Genomic DNA, 21,690 nt, shown 5'->3' on the forward strand with positions numbered 1-21,690 from the left:
ATCTTTGTGGAATTGCCATACTAGGCTGAATTATCCACCTTAACTTATTTTCTGTGAAAGCTACACTTCTTATTTAAGCCATTGTTATTTTAATAGATACAATATCCTTCCCATACATAAAGACCAATGAATAGGATATTTCTTGTGTGATTTATTCTTATGGTCATATTTCTGTATCCTAATGAGTGACTCATACTCTTACATATAAATGTCAGTAAATAAAAAGACATGGAAAAATATTCAGAGGGGGAAGAACATGAACTTGATTTTGAATTTCATTGATTTTATAGTCTTGTGTAAAGGATTTAACCTAAGTCTCAGTTTTCTGTAAAATCAGAGTTGTAGTATGTTTTAGTCTGCTCTAACAAAATGTATTGTGCTATGTGACCTACACAGCACAGAAACTTACTTCTTACAGTTCTGGAGGCAAGAAAGTCTTGGTCACTTTGCCAGCATGGTCGACTTCTGGTGAAGGTCCTCTTCAGAGATGGGTGTTAATTTATCATAACATCTTGTGTTGGAAGGGCCATATAAGCTCCATTTAGTCCTTTAATAAGGCATCGTTCCCATTCATGAGTGCTCAACTTTCACGGCCCCATCTTCTCCCAGAGGTCTCATTTCTTGGTACTAGGATATTGTGAATTTTGGGGACATACACATTCAGACCATAGCATTGTATTTTCTAATTGTTATTAAATAAACTGTAGAGTTGGCCCTCTGTATCCATGGGTGATACCTTTCTGGTTCAGCTCACTGTAGATTGAAAATATTTAAAAAAAAGATTCAATCTGTGTTGAATTTGTTCAGATGATTTTTATGTCATTATCTCCCAAACAGTATAACAGCTGTTTACTTAGTGTTTACATTGTATGAGTAAGTAATCTAGAGATGATTTAAAGTTGACAAGAGGATGTGCATGAACCATGTGCAATGCTCCATCACTTATTTAAGGAACTTGAGCATCTGCAGGTTTGGTATGCTCAAGGGATTGTGGAACCAGTACACCATGGGTACCAAGGCACAACTATAAACCCTTTACTCAAAGCATAGCCAGGAGGAAGCTCAGCATTTATACTTGTTATTTCCTGTTTTTTCCTTATGTTAAAGTATCTGAGATCCTATCAAATTTTATTTTCTTTTAATGGCACAGAGGGAATAAAGAAGCCAGAAAATGCAACATGTTAAGGGTAGTGGTAGAGAAAATAGAGGAAAAACTTGTGCGAGGTAAGAGACCCCTCACCAGAGAATAGTCACAGGAAGTCACAGAAGACAAACAGGTGATTGAAGGAATTCAGTGCAACTGGAAATGAAAATTGAGTTTTCAGGGCCTGGTATTTATGTTTCGGGGTCTTATTTACAGAGAAACTTACAGTAATGATGTAATTAAGATTTCTCTCATTGTGTGCAATTATTGTTACTTACATGAAAGGAATCGACCAAAGCAAGAGCTAGTAGTTTCTAAGTGTGCTTTGAGAAAAACACACATGAAATCTATTGTTGGTCCACTTAGCACTTTTCATAAGGGAAGGAAATATACAATGATGCTTATACTGAAGGAAGGTGAGCATTCAGATATCTGGCAGAAACAGATTAGAGGAATATTTGGACTTTATTTCTATTTCCCTCTGTGTGGTTCAACTGAAAATGTATACATAAAAAGTCTCTTATAGGGATTACTTTTTTTTTCTTTTAAAATATATGGAGCTAGATTTTTTTCCATTAAATTATTTCAGATGTCTTATGGTGAGAGTCTTGTATGCTGTTACTGGCAGTTCTCATGGAGCAGCCAGCAACATAAGAGTTACTGTTTTGAAAATTAAATCTTTTGGCAACTTGACTGCTAACATCTCTTTAATTGAAATATGATAAATTAGAAGCCTAACTCCAGAACTTATTCTTTAAAATTAACATATGTTGAAATATCTATGGTAACGTTGCCAATAACAGGAGTCGGATAGCATAGTGCAAACATATTTTTGTAAATTTCTAATTCCCTTGAGTTTCTGGATTGCCTCCCAGTCTGAAATGTAGGATAGGTGATGAAATTGCTGGGCATTAAATGCATTTAAAAATTGCAAATGCATTCTATTTTCTCTTGCATTGATTGACAGACTCTGAGGAGTTTCCTGCTGTACAGTGATGTCTGTATTTTTCTAGTGTGTGCACCTCGATTGCAGTTCTCCTCAGAGAATAGTTTTTGAGATCAGTTCTCCCATTTTTTTTTCATGTGTTCATTAATCAGCTGGAGTTGACATTTAATTATTTCGACCCTCACTTTCACCACCATTATAAAGTTAGGTTTAATAGAGTTTTAAAACATCCAAACAACATGTATCTTACATCATCTTATTTTCATTTAAAATCTTGCTACCAAAAAAGCCAGAGTGGCCATTTGCTTATAATAAATCATGCCTTCCGCTAGGAATTTTTAGTCAGTTTAATGGGAATTCTGCGCAGACAGCTGTGCAGTCTGAATTGCCATGGCTTCTGAAAACGTTTTATATTTCAAGTACTACCAGCGTGGAGTGCTGATCAGGAGGCTGTTGGGGAGACACAGGACAGTTCATCATGGATCATAAAGTGAAATGAAGAGAAAGTTACATTAAATCCCCACATCTCTCTTGTTTTGAATGTCAGCTATACAAGTAGAATGTTAATGTTAGCTTTCAAAAAAATTGAGGCTTCTAAAACAATGTATCTTGATGAGAAGATGACTCTTCCTTTGCTTTAAGTCAGAATGTCAATGGATTGTCCCAGAGGTTAATTCTATATAGTATATCCTTCAAGAACTCAGAATTTATTGGTACTAAAAAATAAGAGATAGCCAGGTGCAGTGGCACACACCTGTAATCATGACAACTCAGGAGATTGAGGCAGGAGTATTCCAAGTTGGAGGCCATCCTCAGAAACTTAGTGCGACCCGTCTCAAAATGCAAAGTAAAAAGGGCTGGTATGTGCTCAGTGGTTCAAACCCAAGTACATCAAAAATAAATAGAATAAAACAAAATGAAATAGAGATGTTTGTCATAGAAAAATGCATTCCTATTGAGGGGATCTTTGGTAATGATGAAAGATGCAGATGAACGTAAATGGAAATACTTAAGAGATCTAGGTGAAGGATTTGTTAAGATTGGAAGAAGGAAAGGAAAGAAGAAGTCAACTTTTGAAAATTTGTCAATGTTTTTCTGAATAACTTTAAAAGTCCTATATTTTGGTGTACATTTTCAGATACTTTTTGTGTACTCCTTTTGTCTTGTATAGGCAGCATGTTAGGATGTCAAAGACTCTGGTTTTCCCTGCAACCTGTGGCTTGTCTGGTTCAGTGCCTGGTGGAAAGTGCTATGCTCTTCTGTTTTACATTCTGCTTGTCTTTTGTACTCTGTCCTTCACTGAATATTTGTCCCTTATAGCACTAATGTGTGCATTTTATTTTTTTTAATTAATAATCATTGTTTGAAATTTCTTCAGCCAGTTATGTACACCTTAGCTTTACTAAGGGACTTTTACTAGAGGAGATATTTTGATTAACTTTTTAATTGTCCATGAAACCAGTATGTTAACACAATGAATATCCTTTCAGCCAACGTAAGAAGGAAAGTAATTCATGAATGTTAGTTCCATAAATAGGATTCTAAATATTTTTATTTATAGCTAGTAATTGTCTTTTTTATTCTTACAGAAAATCCCTTCTTCCTTATGAATTCTTCTAGTAACTATTGAATTACAAAATAATGTTCTGAGTTCTAGCCTTCTATGTATGTCTTGTACCACAAAGTTCAAGTTGTAATTTATATGTATATAATCATATACCTTTATTTTTGTGTTTATAGTTGTGCCTTGATAGCCTAGGTATACTGGTTCTACAATCCCTTGAGCAGTATATGCATTGCACAGTAATATGCTAATACATGTTCATTTCCTTTATCTCATGTTCAGTTAAAATCAGAAGTATATATCATCTTTTTATACTTTAAAAAATACTTTTTATACTCCTGATTGTCTTTCTCAGCTACTTATAATTGAAGGAAATACTTCTCTATTCCACCTAGGAAAGTACTTAGAAAAGGAGATACTTCTGTATTCCACCTAGAAAAGCACTTAGAAAAGAGTAGACATTCATTAAATGTCATATTATTTTTTGTCTTAACATTTGCCTGGTATGTTGGGGGATACAGTAGTAAATGGTAGAGAACAGAGTCTGCGTAACTTGTAAGTGACTTTTCTGCATATCACCTACCATGAGTGGAAAAAGGTGAATTTAGAAATACTTCAATGGCTGGCATGAATGGTAGGTCAGGTGTGCATGTATGTGTGTTCATAACCAGGGCTTCCCCAGCAGAGAGATGGGAGCCTTGTGTGAGACTTGGTATCTTGTGTTGCAGGCTACCCAGTGACATGGATGTGGAACATGGGTTGGGGGAGAACACCCAGTAGAGAGCTCCAAGTCTTCAAGTAACTGACTCAATTTTTATGATTTTTAGATACTTCATTAGATAGTAGGGTGCAGACTTTCAAGTGCGTAGTTGTGAAGATTAAATTAGATAATAAATGAACTAGTCATAACGCCTTGTCACATGCAAAGTACTCAACTAATTTTAATTATTTTCCTCCTGGGACAAAGAGAAAAATGGTAGGAATATAGTACAAAAGCAAAATTAAACATCTGGTATTATGTTTTCATAACTTGTAAAAAGCTTAAACTGATCTCTTGAAATGTAAGCTATATTTGGGTTCACAGGCAAATAAGAAATGATGAATTATCTGTTTCCTTGCTGTGACTTATTAACAAGTGAGAATTGACTACTTATTAATTTTAAAATTAGTCTCCCTCATAAAGGAATTTTTAAAATAATTTTAGTCTTTGTTTAAAAACATTTTAATATTTTTCACTATTCATTTAGTATTATACTTTTTTACTCATTTCTTTAGGATGATGAATTTCAAATAATTTGCTGCTTCCATTTTAGATACATTAATTTAACTTTATCTTGACAAGTAAATCTATAATTTTTAAAAAAGTTTAATATACCTGAAATCAAAAAATGTTTATTCTTTCACTGTACTAAATTTTGTCATTGATTTTTCACACGTTATTCCCAAGCAGTTTTTCTTATGGAAGTACATATTATTAATTTTAAATTAAAACTAATTCCTTTTAAAATGGAGTTTATGTAATTTCCTTTTCTGTTCTTTGTAGGACCTAAGTATCACTCTTTTTGAAAAAGTTTGAGGGTTCTTGTGACTGTATTAGTAATTCCAGTGAACCTGGCATATCAATATTAAAATAAAGCATAATAATCATTAGTATTGGCTACTGAGAAATCAAGTTTTAAACTTAGGTCACATTTTATTTTTGTAGCACTGTACTAATAATGATGTATTTTTAAACATTCCAGGCTGTGAAAATAAACTTCTATGTAGAACAACAGGAAATTAATCATGGGAAGCTTTTCTTTTTACTTATTTAAATATGATAAGGAACAACTAGAGTTAGTGGGCGTGGTATCTTATGCCTCTAATCTTAGCTGCTTGGGAAGCTGAGTCAGGAGTATCCCAAGATCAAGGCTAGCTTGGGCAAAGTATCTCAAAATAAAAAATAAAATAGATTGGGATTAGCATAGTGGTAAAGTGCTCCTGGGTTCAATCTCTAGTACACATACACACTACTAGAGTTCACTAGTACAGCTGGCATATTTTTTTTCAACAAAAGTAATTGTTAGGGGCTGGGGTTGTAGCTCAGTGGTAGAGTACTTGCCTACCATGTGTGAGGCACTGAGTTTGATCCTCACTCAGCACCACCTAAAAATTAATAAATAAATTAAAGATATTGTGTCCATCTACAACTTAAAAAAAGTAGTTGTTAGGTAATTGGTTAATTTGCATACTCATCTTTTCATATGGCATGTTAATTATATCAAGCTTATTAAGACATGGGATGAAGACTTAGTTTGAATCATTAGAATGAATAAATACATGCTTTCTTTTAAAATAGGGTCAGGTATAGCATATTTTTAAAAAAATATTTATTTTTTCTCATTTAGACAGTGTAGAAATAGTCTACAGAAATACTTCTTTGCATTACACCTTAGAGGACAGGCTCTTTCTAGGTAAATTCTGACTGTTGACTGAAGACTACAAAAAAATAAAAAAATCAATCAACAGAATCAAGTCTGTTCTTATGCAGGTATATCTGGATTTAAAAAAAGAAATGTAGAATTAGAATTTTCCTTGGGCCTTACCTGTTGTGTGTGTGTGTGTGTGTGTGTGTGTGTGTGTGTGTGTGTTTCCCTCCCTTTCTTCTTCCTTTCACTCTTCCACACACCCACCCACCTGCCCTCTTTTCCCTTTTTCTTTTAGTTGTTCTCTTTTCAGGCAGGGCAATGGTTTTTTCTTTCTTGGTGATTGTAACTCCCATTGGCCATGTTTAAGAATGTCTTTCCTGAACTCTAGAAAAAGGTGCTTTTATGAGACCGTGATGTCCCCCTCCCTTCTTCACCTTTTGGGGTCAAATGTTTATAAGACATTACAACATAACTGTTTCAGAAGCCTGGTTGTCCACATTTCAGAAAGATTTTGTTTCTTATATTCTATTATTTATGGGTCATTGTCAAGTAGGAAGCTTTGTCATTTTATAATATCCCCAGGAATAAAGCCCCTTACAACTGGAAGCCACAGGAAGTACGATGATAACACCTGATGTGTAGTATCTTTTCTCCCTTTCTGTTCCTTCAGCTTTATAAATCATAGATGACAAAGGCCTTGTTCTCAGAGCACAGAAAGGGAATAACAGAGGAAGGGGGGCAGGGTTGGGGGAGCTCTTGATAGAAAACTCTAGCTTCCTTCTTCTGGGAAATAACTTCCTCTCACTAATGTAAAAGTTTAATCTCAAGTATGAATGTATATAAAAATTATTACTTCAGAAAATACTAATTTGCTAAAATCATGAAATATTTTGTGACTGCAGGATAAAGTAGGCTAATAAATTTACTTAAAGTAATTCTGGGATATTGCGTTAAAGGGGATCTTGTGAACATTCTATGTGCTAGGTATTGTGATAAAACTGTTAAGTATGCTGTACATTTTGAAGAGTGGTATTAACACAAACATTAAACTATCATAGGGAAGTTTGTCTTCTCCAGTTTTAAAATCTAGCATTATTTTGGCTCAGGTATTCTTATCTTGGAAGAAAATAATTAAAAAAAATTCAGTTGCATAGCATGAAGGTGTTTGCATGTGGAAAACACCAAAAAATCTTGATTAATTACTTTTAATTTCACATTCCAGACCAGACTTTTGGTGTATGAATCTTTAAGAGCACAAACCACAGTCCCTGCAACATGTAGACATGAGTCATTACAAGAGGTATTGTTAAATTGTTTGGGGATACGCCCAATAGATGAAAAGGCTAAAAAAATGTGTGAGATATAATTAGGAAATTCTCCCATGATTACTCAGTTACCATTGTGCTTTCTTTATCATTCATTATGTTTGGATAACAGATTCACGAGTTTCATAATAAGGAAGGATTCCTATTGTGAAGTTGCTGTTTGTGGTGATTCTAACTTAACATAGAACAAAAATACAAAAAGGATTTTTAAAATAGAGAAGTCTAGCTTTAAAAAAGCAGTGAATAGCTGGGTTTTAACCTTTTGGGTTATTTTGGCCTGTGAAAAATCACTAAACATAGTCATAGTATTTGCTCTGGAGAAGCCTTCACCTGGGAGCCAGCAAGTTCATCCAGTAGGTTTAGAAGTGTAAGAATGCTTCCACTAAGGAGAACATTTTATAATTGACAGTGCATTAACTTTTTAAACTTTGGGTACATGACCAGTTATAGCTGCATTTTAAAATAGAGATGTGTACCATTTGTTACATAAGCAAGAAGAGTAATTTGTTAGCAGAAAACTGTGTAAGAGAGTTAACTTCTCTGCCTTGTATGTATAGGATTTTGACAGGTGAAGATTGTTTTTCAGCTGATATACCAGCCAGCCATGATGATCTGTCTGGTTCCTTGGTTTGTGCTGCAAAAACCACATAAAACTGTTCTATCACAGAGGTAAAAGCCCCCAAACATTGGAAATGTGTTAATTATTCATTTTTGTTTCAACGTATCCTGTTTTACGTTCTTGTGGACCAGGAAAACTGAAACCATGATCACAGCACATAGCTGGAGACAAAAGTTTTATATGGTAGAGCTCTACCCTCAGACTTTAGATTTTCAATAGCACTGGAGTCATTTGTATAAATACAGCATGTCAATGGAATTTGCTGTTTTGATTTAAAATGAAATTAGGGCATCAGATTCTTTTAATTCCATTTTATAGTCTTCATATACACACCATGATGTAAGTTTTATGGGTTTTGCTGGGAAACATCACTGAGTACAGAACGCTGATGACTGCGTTAGCACCACCAGCTTCAGGGCTTGAGAGAAGCAGTGATAAGGTGCGTCCACTGACACCTTCAAGGATGCTCCTGGAGCGTGTCTCATCCCTGTCCTGGTCTAACTCCCAGGCCTTGGATTTTCTGTGGCTGTCTGGCTTATCTGGTCTAATTTTCACAACTAATGTAGATGCCAATAAGTAAACAAAGCAAAAAAAGAAATCAGAGTACGAGTTCACACACCTACCAAGCTCCGTGGAGTTGGATTTGGTTCCTTTAGTCAGTCATTCTATAATACTAGATCAATTTCAGAATTACAGTAAAAGCAAAGCAAATGTGTAGCTCAGCTTGTTTATATTTTGTTTTGCTTCTGCTGAATGTTTCTCCTTTCAGGTCAGAATGAGTTTTTGTGTTCTACTGGAAGATTAAATAGTGAGGATGGTGATGGATGGACAGCCCATATTTACTTATTTAAAAAAAAAACATATTTATTTACTTTTCTCTTTAGCTCCTGTATTATTAGTTTCTTGGTAGGGATGTTCCTTTCACTCTCCCTTTGGCTCTGCCTTCAAGTGCTGTCTTCTCTTGGCTGCTTCTGAGCACTGTCATTTGTGGCTTTCTGGAGGGGACATGTTAGTGGTCAGGTGGAGGAGGCAGAGCACATTCCAGAAGTGTATTGGTAGGTGTTCAAGACAGAGCACTGATTCAGAAGCAAGTAGGGATGTGGGGTGAAAGTTGGCTACTAACTCAACCTTTACCTGAGGCAGTACACAGAAAAGTGCCTTCCCTAATTAGCTGCTCTAATATGCAATTAAATTAATGACAGCCAACCAATTTAGAGATTCCCTTCCATAGTAAGCTAACCAAACAATAGATGTTCTGTGGATTTGACAAAAAACTGTTTTCTTATAAATTGAGGAATTTATAGCCTTGCCTGTTGTGTTTGTGGTGGACTGCTTCTTTGTCTCATGAGAGTCAAGTGTGTGCTCCTTTTCAGCAGGTAAAATTCAAATTTTTTCCTCCTCTGGATGTCTGATTGCAAAATAAATAAATAAAATACATACATACATATATACATACATACATAATCTATTACTTATGTGTACCCTTCCAGCAAATCCTGTCCTTGTAAAGCATTGGGTAAAGCTTTGAAATTAACTGGTTAATTGGTAGTAATGTTCTCAAGTACTGAAGAGCATTGTATTTCCATCATTTGAGTCACTGAACAAGTGATCATTTTTGTAAATCATGGAAAACACTTAGAACACTGTTAGGCTAGATGTATTTTGATGTTATTTAAATGCCGTTAAAACATTTTTACGTTATAAGATGCTAGAAGAACATAGGTGTATGTTACAACCTTCATGATTGATTTTTTCACCCAACTTTGGATGACTTGTTTTCTCCCTTTGAGGTAGGAAAATTAGGATAAATGATTTTATTTTGAAATTTCCCTTGAGTAGGGAGTTTTGATAATACAAATCTCACTTTGTCCTATTCAGAGATTGCAGGTAGCTTTACTTTTTATGTGGGAAAAGGATGACTATTATAATTTCCCCTTTATATTTGTATTCTTATAGAAATATATTGTAGTCTTATTCATCACCTAACCTGGCTGCACAGGAAATCATTAAGAGAGACATTCATACCACATCTTAAATAATTGTTGGTTTTCTAGAAAACTTCAATTATGAAGTTTATAATTTAACTTAATTTAGTATCTTTTACTGAGGTCTGAAACACAATAATTCTGCAAGTAGTTTTCCATAAATAGTAACTCATGGGTCACACTGTGCAATACTTCTAGAGTTATGTAGAAAAGATTCACTCTATCTTTTCTGAAAAAGGTTGGAGGATGAGAATAAGAAAGAATAATACCTTTTATGGTCTCAGACATTTCAGTTTTCAGTTGCAAGCTTTAAAGTTCATTGTCATAAGCAAAACAGTTACCCTGGTTGAAAACTAGGCACTTTTTCTCCTCCACATGCCCAGAAACATTTTCAAACCATTTCAAACCACTGGGATCATTTGCTCTGATTTCAGATAAGCAAAATAAAATAAACAAACTGGTGCCCACATGGGAACTGATTCTTCTGTCTCTTGTTTTAGCCCTGCTAGGCCTGAATGTCTCCCTAGCATCCTTGAATGGGCCTTATTGTTTATTTATTGTGCTTTTCACAAGTGCTTGTAACTTCACCCTTGTTCTACTAATAACTTTCTTCTAAAGTGGGTTGACTTTTCAGTTAATTTTCAATGGCCTCAATGTTTTTGCTTAAATTGGGCCAGACTGACTGGCCTATTTAAAGTTAGGCAGTCTCATAAATTGTAGCATATAAAATAAAGAACATTTATTAGAGATTTTTGAATTTTTCTATATAAAAAAAAGTAAGGTCATATGAGAAATTTTTCTTCCACAGTTTTTAACTACATGTGTTGGTAAAATTAAATAATTGAATATAGAGTATAGAATGTATAGACTAGTAGTTGTAAATTTTAATTAAAACCTGTTAGCTGTGTGAATATGTATGTTTTTATTTATTTTTGAATATGATTCTATTTAAATTTTAACATGAAGGAATTTAGGAAGTTGTTTCTTAGCTTTCTTATCTACGTGAGCAAACATGAACACTTGGCACAGTGTTCTAGGTTCCAATTTTTATCGCATTAATTTTTAAAACTATAAGAATTTAGTCTGTAGAAATGAGACTACAGGGAAATATTGTCCTTATGTCAGAAATCAAAATTGACAAATGAAAGGACAGTATTGGTACAGAAACCAGCATCATTAGGCACAATCCAGAAGCAGTTTCCAGGACATAGTGAAATTTACTGAAATGATAAAACATTTCCATTAAATAGAAAAAAAATGTGGATATTTCAGCATATAATATGGCGTGGCTTCTAGCCATATTTGACACCACATATAAAAATCATTGTACATTTGTTAACAGGATAACTATAACTCAGACAATCTAAGTAAAAAATATTGGCAGAAAACATCTTCATGAGGTGTCTTTGTAAATATGCTGAGAAACTTTAATCTGTAGAGCAAAGATTAAAGGATTTAGTTTTATAAAAAATAAACATTCATGTTTTTGAGAAACACCAAAAAAAAAAAAAAAAAAACAGACCAAAACCTAGCAGGAAATAACTGTAACAAGTATGGTAGGCACAAGACTAATATGTAAAGAGTCTCAGGACATCAATAAAAAGGAAACAAAAGCTTGTTTGAAAGGGTTGAATAGTAGACAAAATGCAAATATAGTCAGTGAAGATATATAAATATGTTCAGTTTTATGAGTGGTCAGGAAATTAAAAAAATAGTTCTTTTCTTTCAGATTGGAAAACTTAAAGGACTTATAGCTAATGTTAGTAAGGTTATTTAAATAGTTGCTATTTCTGTATACTGTTGAGTTTGAATTTTTTATAGGTAAAATGTCCTTATTCTTTGTTTCAGTAATCCTATCCCTTCTAGAAATTTAGCCTACAGAAAATAATAACATAAAAGGATGTTTATTGATAACACATTGTAGGTTGTTAATACAAAGTAATTATTTAAAAGTGTATTTTTCTTGACTAAAAACCAGTGGAAAAAAATTGGGATAGATTTTGGTACATACAGACTAGAATATTATGTAAGTGTTTTTAAAATAATTGAATAGCTATGCACTTAGGAAAATGTGCATGTTTTCAGTAAACAAAGAAAATTGCAGGCATGCATATACATATAAACAGTCATGTATTTTATATTTTTTTAACAAATACCAGTTATCTGATAAAATGTGTATATTTGTGTATTTTTGTGCATATGTGGAAAAATATGGATATTTTCCTTTTTTAAGTTAGAACAATTGGAGTGGTGGAGGTAAAATAAATATGAGTATTAAATTTATGTTTTTGAAAGTATGAATAACATGTTAATCTTATTAGAGGGTGCTATGACAAGCTTTTATTACAGATCAAGAGTTTTTAATTACTCTCTGATAGCATGCTAATTTAGGAAAGTTTAATCTCACTTTTTTGATATGTAATACAGAGGTTTATAATAGTATATATCATTGCAGCTTGATCTCATGGTGTTAAGGCCAGAAGGGCCCTTAAAGATGAGGAAAACAGGGTCTTGTCCATGGTTGCATAGCTGGTTAATAACAGATGTGGGCCTTTAATTAAGCCACATGCCAGGGAGTTTTCTGGCACAAATAAATTAATGAATTCATATCCTTACTGTAAATCTAGGGTTCTTTCTATAGCATTTATACATTTTACTATTTTCCTATTATCATATATGCAACAAATTTTCATAAACCCAGGTAGTCTGTACCAATGAAATAACTATCTAAAAGAAAGAGTACCCTTTTAAGAAGCTGGGTAGTTTTTCCTCCACTTTTACTTTTTTTTCTTTCAACTGAAATTTCTTTATATCTGTAAACTGAATTAAATGGACCAATTGTTGTAGAAAACAAATACATTTACTTATTTGCATGCTTTATTTTAATTAGATCATTTTTTGGTGGTTTCTGTTAATTATATGATTTTAAAATATATGTGTATTTATACATGTTCTTTTTAAAAGAGAAACTTAATTGGAGTAAGCATTCTATTAAGTATGTACAAAAGTACAAAAAAGCCTACTTAAAATAGTAAACCATTCTTTAAATACCTTAGTAGGATTACTTTTATCAAGAGTGAGCATAGTTGCACTCTTTTGTTTGAGAATGATCTTGCAAACTGGGTGATTCGTAACACTAACTCCTTTGGAAACATTTGCATAGGAAGGGCCTCATATTTAGCAAGTAGTGAGGATCATGTTCTTTTTTTGATATTAAATAGTTTTTTGGTTTGGATAACACTGGGACATTTAAAGTCTTGAATACTGCCTTATATGTCATTAGAGAGTGTGAGTAAATATATTTATTGTTTTTAAAAATTATATTTTTTAAAATTTTTTACAGACTGTGTTTTGATTCATTGTACACAAATGGGGTACATCATTTCATTTCTATGGTTCTACATGATGTAGATTCATACCATTCATGTTATCATGCATATACATAGGGTAATGATGTCTGTCTCATTCCATGATTTTTTATACCCTCCTCCCTGTCATTTCCTTACGTATAGATGTATATATGTACTTTTTAAAAAGGTTGTGTAATGTGTAACTGCATTGAATTATGATTTGTTAAGGACATTTGAAATGCCTTAAAAGTAAAATCTTACATCTTGATTTGATTCCCAAAAGATCGATAAAAGTTTTAGTTTAGTACTTTTTCCATTATTAAAATTTTCTTCAACAAATTACATAATAGTGATAGAAAACACGATAATCTGAGTATAGAGAAGATTCAGAATTATTCAAAGATAAATTACTTTTGGGGAGTGGAGATAACATGCAATCTGGAATAACATTTATGACCCACTGTATGAAGTATTATTTGACTTGAAGTGATTTATAGCTCAGTGGTAGACTGCTTGTCTAGCATGTGTGAGGCACTAGGTACGATCCTCAGCACCACATAAAAATACATAAATAAAATAAAGGTATTGTGACCATCTACAACTAAAACAATATTTAAAAAAAAAGTAATGGGAAATGTTGCTTTATCACCATGGTAACAACACTAGTGCCATTTCACTAGTAGATTGTCATCACAGTTTATGTTTCTGACCTGATCTTTCTATTTTATGTGTCACAAAAGCTAAAACCAAGATGTATGACCTTGACAATCTGATCCAAATAAGTTTTCTGATTAATGTTTTATAATGCTGTGTTTTATAATATTTCTCATGTTTTATAATGCTACTGTGATTCACATTTCCTGGATACAAAGTGTTTACGGGGAGTTTGACTTGACAGCTTGAAATGTTTTATATTTTTGTGTACTAATTTCATTAGTTTGTATCTGTTAAATAAATTTGATAATATTGTAGCTTATTTGTCCTATGACCCAAATTATTTGTCTCTCTGAAATAGACTCTGTGTTAGTCTGTTATTAGTCTATTTACTTTTTTTTCCTTCCTCCCTAGGAGACTGTGTTTCTGGAGGGCAGAGACCATTATCTTAATCAGCTTTGCAAACTCTGTGCCAAACAGAGTTGGACACACAGAAGTATTCACTAAAAGTGTGTTGAAAGAATTCCTTTTAAAGTAACTGTAGGACTTTGCATAATACCAGTCTTTCATGATAAGGAGGACAGTGTAAATATATCTTTACCTACTAATGATTAAGACCTGACGAAAATAAGTTCAGTGTTTTGTAATGGAAATTATAAATGCATTGAGCAGTACCATTTACATGTTTGCTATAGTGGGTTATTAAGATAAAAAAAGAACAATTTTTTTTAGCATTTTAAAGAGAGGACAAAACTGACATTCTGATATATAAAATTTATTCATAAGCATGTTTATATCTCTATCAGAAGATTCTTGCTAGGTGTGATATTGACAACTTGTTACTAGAGTTGACCTTATAACCTCAAATAAAAAAAAAAAATACTTGCTTTAGTTTACTTTAAAAGGTTGTCTGAGACTGGTTCTGAAAGATGTTGGGCTGTACCTTAGGGACTCTTGTCAATCTGTGGGTGAACCTTTCTGTAATTCTGTCATAGAGGGAGCTGTCAGGCCCACTGTCTTGTGCTGATTCTAGGGTTTTTCTTGGGAAATACTAGAATTCTAGATCTTTGAAACTGAGAGGAACCTTTGGAGAAAACCTAGCAGGGGTTCAACAAAATATGAGTAGAGCCAGTTAGTTTAAGAGCTGGTTCCCTGATTCCAGGTCCTGTTGCTTCGTATCAAGTGTTCTCACCCTTGAAATAGTGGAGACAAATGTATAAACAGCTGAGCTACAAAAGGGGCAATGACATTAGGAAAAGCCATGAAAAAAAATACACAAAGCTAACTTCATGTTTTCATTTAAAAATGATAAAAATGATATGCAGCAAATCTCAGAATCTGAGATTCAGTGCAGGGCATTCTTTCTGCCTCGACTACTTCCTGTACAGGATAGTAGGGGATAAGTCTGCAGAGGCTTCTGCCATGACAGAAGGGGTGTCTGTGTCAGCAGCTGTCTGTGTTGGGGTTGGTGTGGCTGACCCTTTTCTGGAAATGGAGATAATTGTCCAGTCTGCCCTCTGTGGGGCTAACCTGTGGTTATGAAGAAACCATATGCCACCTTCTTTTCACTTTACTTACATGGATCTGCTGGTGCTGTCCTGCTCAAGCAGTGACCTCTACTGTGAGAGCCAGTTCGTCATGCTCATGTTGTAGTCTCTTAGAATGCAGTAAATGAGAAGGATCATGATTAGTTTTACCCTGTGCCATTGTTTTTGTATTTGAAATGGAGGTTTACTCTTGTACTTACTATGTATTAGGCAGAGAATTAAGTGAGATAATATTTATTAATCTGGGATGAATCCCATTGAAACTCTAAAGGAAACAGATGATTAAGGAGGCTGAGAGAATATGTCACTGGCTGGTATGATTGACAGAGGCAACTAAACTTCATTTAAGAGAAAAGCCAATAAGAAAAAAATTATTTGTTATTTTATTTGATACTACCTTTGAGCCAATGGTTTTTTGATTTGAGGATAATAAGGTCCTACAATGATATTCTCCATTTTACATATATTGAAATGTTTCAGAAACTCTCATTTATAATGTATGTTATTTCAACATATTCTTATTTAACTTCAAAACATTTCTTTGGTGCTTGACTGGCACCTGTGTATGGAGGGTGTAGCAGTTTTTACTGTGACTCATGAACTTCAGCTCTGTTTGTAAGTCTTCCTGACTTGTAGGTCTGGAACTTGTTATGTTATCATTTGTGCTCACATATGTATTAACATACACTTTTACACATCTGTAATAACAAGCCAGAAACATTTTCCTTGATCTGTTAAAAACAAAAATTGGGAAACAAAGAGTGACCTGATGAAAATACTCAAGAAAATCAGCCTGTGATAAAAACCCTTAAATAAAGTGACATGGCCACCAAAATTTATAGGACATATGAAATTTCATCTTTTAAGTAGAGAATGTACATACTCTCATTACCTTCTCGTATTTTTGAAGCGGATAACCCAAAGCAAAAAAAGATAAACTGGATTATCACAACCTGGAGTGTATTAAAAGTGGTTCATTCATCTTCATCTTGTGTGTCGGTCCTTCGGCCATTTGGCTTATATGAAGGTGGAGGAAGGTGAACCAATGGTAACCTCCGGGAGAGATGTGGACCGCGTTAGCCTCTGCATGAGAAAGAAACTTAAAAATTGTGCATATGTTAAACACCTGTGTTTAATTGTAGGTGCAAACAGTATCTCATAGGTAATGGTTAATTTCTTATCACCACTGTAAATGAGACACAGACAGCAATTTAGAATAACTTAAAGGCTTCTGTGATTGAAATCAACTGAATTTTTTTGATAAAATTACCCGCTTTTGTAAGAATGCTAATTCTTATTGAGATAAGGCAATTCCTTTTATTCTACCATGTTTGAATGTGTAAATATATATATATATATACACACATATATATATATACACACACACACACATATATATATTTAATGTTAGTGTGTCTCCTTGACACAATCTGCTTGAAAGATATGTGATATTCCTTTGAAAATAAAAACAAAACTCTTGCCTGCTTCCTAATCCATTAAATAGGAAAACTCACTGAGGGGGAGACATTTTTGAGGCCTTAACAGTGGGAAAGAAGTTTGAAGTGCAAAAGTTGTTGTCTTTGCTTCTCTGAAACATAAGGTCTCACTTTCTGGTGTGAATCAGTGACTTTTCTTCTTCCTTCCACTGGGGTTCAGAACCAGTCCTGAAGAGCACTCACATGGAGGCATAGAAACAGCTTAGAATGTTACGGTAGGCAGAGTCCAGAGGAGAAGTTATTTGTAGATTTGCTAATTATATGGTTAAATTTATGAGTGTTGACAGTAACAAGCTATAATTCAGACCCCAAAGACAAAAGTTTAGATGAAGAAACCAGCCAGGTCATCGTTGTGTTTTATTCTGTCTAGACGGTCTTAACTTATGAGGTCTAAAATGAGGTTTTGAATGAAGGTGTCCAGTTTTCCAAAAGGAAAGTTCAGGAAACGGTATTTAGAATCTTCTTTCCCCTCTGGTACTGGGATTGAACCCAGGGGTGCTTTACCACTGAACCACATGACCATGCCTTTTCATTTTTTGTTTTAAAACAGGATCTCACTAAGTTGCTGAGGCTGGCCTTGAATTTGCTGTTCTCCTGCCTCAGCCTCCTGCAGTGCTGGAATTACAGTCACATGCCACCACACCCAGCTAGAATCTTAAGTCTTAGGACATGCATGTGCTCAGTGATGGAGATTTTCCTCCTGTAAGCTTTATGTACAAATGGGAGAATAGATGCTTACTTTGAATCAACTGTTTTCCTGATTATTCATAAGATGTTTATACCACTACTGTCTAAGTGAATATTCTTTCAGACAAGAAAGAATTGTAACTGTGTATTGGTCCTGTATCCTATCTTTGTTTGATGATATCCTTGATCGTTATTTTATAGTTTGAGACCCTAGATGATTAGCAATTTTAATGTTATTCCCTTAGTAGTTTCCAGGGCGGGAGTCGGGGTAGCTTTGGTGATTTCCTTAGATAGTTTTAGTTGCTACAACTAAAGGTTGGGTATTGGTATTGATTGAGTGGAGACCAGAGATGCTGGTATCCTACAATGAATGGGATACCCTCTCCCCAACAAAGAATGATCTGGCACAAAATGTCAATAGTGCCAAGGTTGAGAAACCTTACCCTGGATAAATGGGCCTGTCTCTGCTTCTCTGTTGTAGTATGTAGTGTATTATTTTTTATCATTAAAATGCACAAAGCACACTCTTAGAATAAATAGTATTAAAGACTTTAATGAATCCCTCAATGAGACAAATTATTCAATTAGCTGCATATATGACAAATAGTATAACTTTTACTTGATACCTGGATGTCAAATTATAATACTGAATATACATGGGTAAGAAAACAGGTTTGGTAAAATTTAGTGTGTGTCCTACAGTTATATATTGCTAGAGCTACAAGGACCCTTAAAGCTCATCTAATTTGGTGACTCATAATTGGGGTGATGTGCTGGTAGGCATCAGTGTATCAGAATTAATTCAGGAGATTCCTTTCTCAAAAAGGAATGCTTGGAGTTCCACACCAGTCTTAGAACATGCAGGGCCCAAGGAGTTCTTTTATTATCTCACTCATTTTCCCAAAGTGATTCATATTACCTCTCCTCCCCTGAGTTTCTTCTTCATTTTACATGAAGACTTAAAGGTAGTGACATTCCCAGGGTAACATGGTTAACTGATAGCTGACCACTGTACTGAAAAAGCAGATCGTTCTATCTCTATTGCTTCAATAGTCTAGCTTTTGAAGTGTCGAAGTAATGTTTGTACTTTTATTCTCCTTACAGAATGCCCCCTAGGTGTCTGCCAGGCCCAGTGCTGGTGCCTGAGGATCCAGACAGTGTCCCTGCCCTCACTGAGTAAGAGAGAGCCAGAGAAGAAAACAAATCAACAAACAGGATACAAGTAAAGCTGTAGGAATATCCAAAACACGGGAACAGAAACACTGAAGAATCCCTTGATTCTGCTGAGACTGAAGGAGTGACTTGCCCAAGGTCACCTCAATGCATGACCCTGGTAGAGAGGAAGGCAGGGCTTAGCTCTCTGAATGTAGTTCTTTCTGGTGTCCCACTCTGTGCTAGCAGATATGCAGGTGGGAACAGCAGCTTCTTCTAGGTGGTGAAAAGGAAGGGATGCTTTAGAGGAGGAAACAACAAAGAAAACGTGAGGAAACAGAAGCCCTGCTGTGTGCCAGAGCCAGTGCTAGTGTCAGGGATGCAGTGTCCCTGCCCTCATGGAGCAGAGGGGAGGGGTTCCTTGGAGGCCTGGGCAGTGTTCCTGAACCTGCCTCATTTCTGGTCCTGGGCTCTGGGAGTCAGTAACTGCTGTTATGGAAAAGGAAAAGTGTGGAGAAAGGACTAAAGGGGCTTATGATATTGACTGGATGGGGCTGGAAGGTGAGGGAGGAGGGAACAGATGGGCTGTAGGATTAACACGGAGAAAAGGAAGGAGGACATGTCTCTGTGCTTCTCGCCCTTCCTGTCCTGAGCCTCAGAGTGCACTGGCCTGTAGACGGCATTGTGAGTGAGGAGTACATCTAGGCCAGCTTCCCAGAGCTGACTTCCCCTCTCCTGCATTTTGACTACAGCACCAGCATTATGGTAGTACCAAAATTTCAATATGACATGTTGAAATGGGGATGAGATTTGAACAAGATGACTAGCAAGTTCATTTTTCCAAAATTATCATAGCCCTGTAAATATCCACATAGATTTAGAATTTTAATTTAGATATTTTAAATAGTACATAACATGGTATTAGATTTTAGATTATCATACAGAAAAGTACTTCAATGCAAAATAGATTTAGTAGTCACCATATTTGAAAAACATTTTTTTCCTTCTTACATCATATCCACTCTTTAAGAATTTATGAAATTTTCTTCAGGAACATATTGTGCTGAAGCCCCCCATATCCTGTTTTTGTTTTGTTTTGTTTTTGTTTCTTCTTGTTTGCCATAACCTGAGGACTAAATGCTCTACTTAGTTCTATTTAGTCCATCTGTCTTTTAATTATTTTTTCTAAATTGAGATAAAAGCTTGTTTAAGGAGTATAGTGGCAAGAGATTATCTAGTTCATTGCCACAGCTTAAATGTCTTCTATATATGGTGCTCGAAAGGGAAACTTTGTGAAGGACTTATCCTCTTGGCTCCTTAAAGAAATCGGATGAGTGAAAACAAAGCAGGAAGTTGTTTGGACACACAAAGACTTGGCTGACTTCAAGGCTGTGAGGAGATTCGGGGTGATGCACGTGCTGATAGGTTAGGATGAGCTTTTCTGATAAACTTTAAGCTGTTCAAAGAAGAGAAAATTGGTATTGTGACTAAATGCAAGGAAACTTAACCAGTTTTACAAATAAAGGGCATTTACGATCTTTTCAAAAATTTGAGTATGAAACACTCATATCTGAATTTCATGAATATTTATTGGAGACTTACATGATAGAATTTTCAGAAGCTATCAAAGGGTTGGACAGTTCTGCCCTCAAAGATCTGACCACCTTTTAGGGCAGTGATGCCTTGCCCTTTGAGAGCTATGTGCATGAAGTTGATGCCATCAGTGGGGAGAGAGAAGGCATGAAAAGTTACAGACCATTCCAAAGGCACATTTGGTCTTTCCCATCCTTCATGCTACCATTGTCTTGCTTCAGTCAACCATTATGCTGCATTTACTATTTCAGATATTTATTCCAATGTTTCTTTTTTGAAATGTCATGGAGAACAAAGACTGTGCTTTATTAGTCTTATTCACAGTGCCTGACAATGCCTGCTAAATATTGGTTAGATTTAATGACTGAATAAATAATGATGGATTAAAGTGAAAGCTTTAAGAAGCAGATGGAGATATGGATGTGGATTGGTAGACAGGAAGACCTTACCTTGACTGAGACTAAGAGTGGAGAGTAGAGAAAACATTCCAAAGTGTGATGTGCTGGGAACATAATCTGCATTAACTTTATGTAATAAATTTGAATGCTTGTCAGCATAGACTCATTTCATTGGCTCGCAAGTAACAGAAAACCCAGCTCAGAGTGAATTAAACAATGTCACACAGCAACTCTTAACTTTTCCAAAAAAGAAATGACCCCAAAAAGAACTGTTAGAAGAAGCAAAGAAGGAAGTTATCTCAACCTCTGAAGAACCAACTTAGTTGACTTGGAAGCTCTTACTGCCTAAAGTAGCTCCATGCACATTCAGGGTCCAGAAAACTTCAGGTATTGGTTAAACCAGACAATCAAATGATGTAATTAGTGCTGGTTACTTAGCTCTCCTGGGTTCAGCCTGCCTTCATTCTGCCTTCCTAGCTATGATGGCTTTGTGCTCATGGCAGCAAAACAGCTATGGCAGCTCCAAGCCTTGTTTTGTGTTCCCAATACTAAATTTGGTGGAGCTTGCCTGCTCCCATGTCTCTTGTATTTGAATGGTTCTGATTTTATTTGCATATCTCAAAATTAATCATTCTACTCAGGGAGTTGGATGCGCTCTTTGGCTTTAGCCTATGCCATGAGCTCCTGTTTCTTAACTGCTCCAGGCCCTTTTCCAGGTGTTGGAGAGGATGTGTAAATTGTAGCCGCATACCTCCACCTTTACCTGGCACTCTTTTGGTTCCTTCTTTGTTTTATTCTTCTCACAAAATTCATGACCTTCTA

The 21,690-nt window shown here is 35.0% G+C and overlaps 1 protein-coding gene and 1 long non-coding RNA gene across 3 annotated transcripts in view; both read left to right on the forward strand.

The window, feature by feature from the left end:
- Positions 1-21,690, forward strand: part of PPP3CA (protein phosphatase 3 catalytic subunit alpha) — a 311,580-nt gene that overhangs the window by 29,112 nt on the left and 260,778 nt on the right. The window lies entirely within an intron of this gene.
- Positions 1,048-21,268, forward strand: LOC306669717. The gene is made up of 2 exons (XR_013766207.1): positions 1,048-9,663; positions 11,657-21,268. It is a non-coding gene; the product is annotated as an uncharacterized lncRNA (long non-coding RNA).

This window comes from Sciurus vulgaris (assembly GCF_902686455.1).
Source record: "Sciurus vulgaris genome assembly, chromosome: 9".
NCBI classification, from domain to species: domain Eukaryota; kingdom Metazoa; phylum Chordata; class Mammalia; order Rodentia; family Sciuridae; genus Sciurus; species Sciurus vulgaris.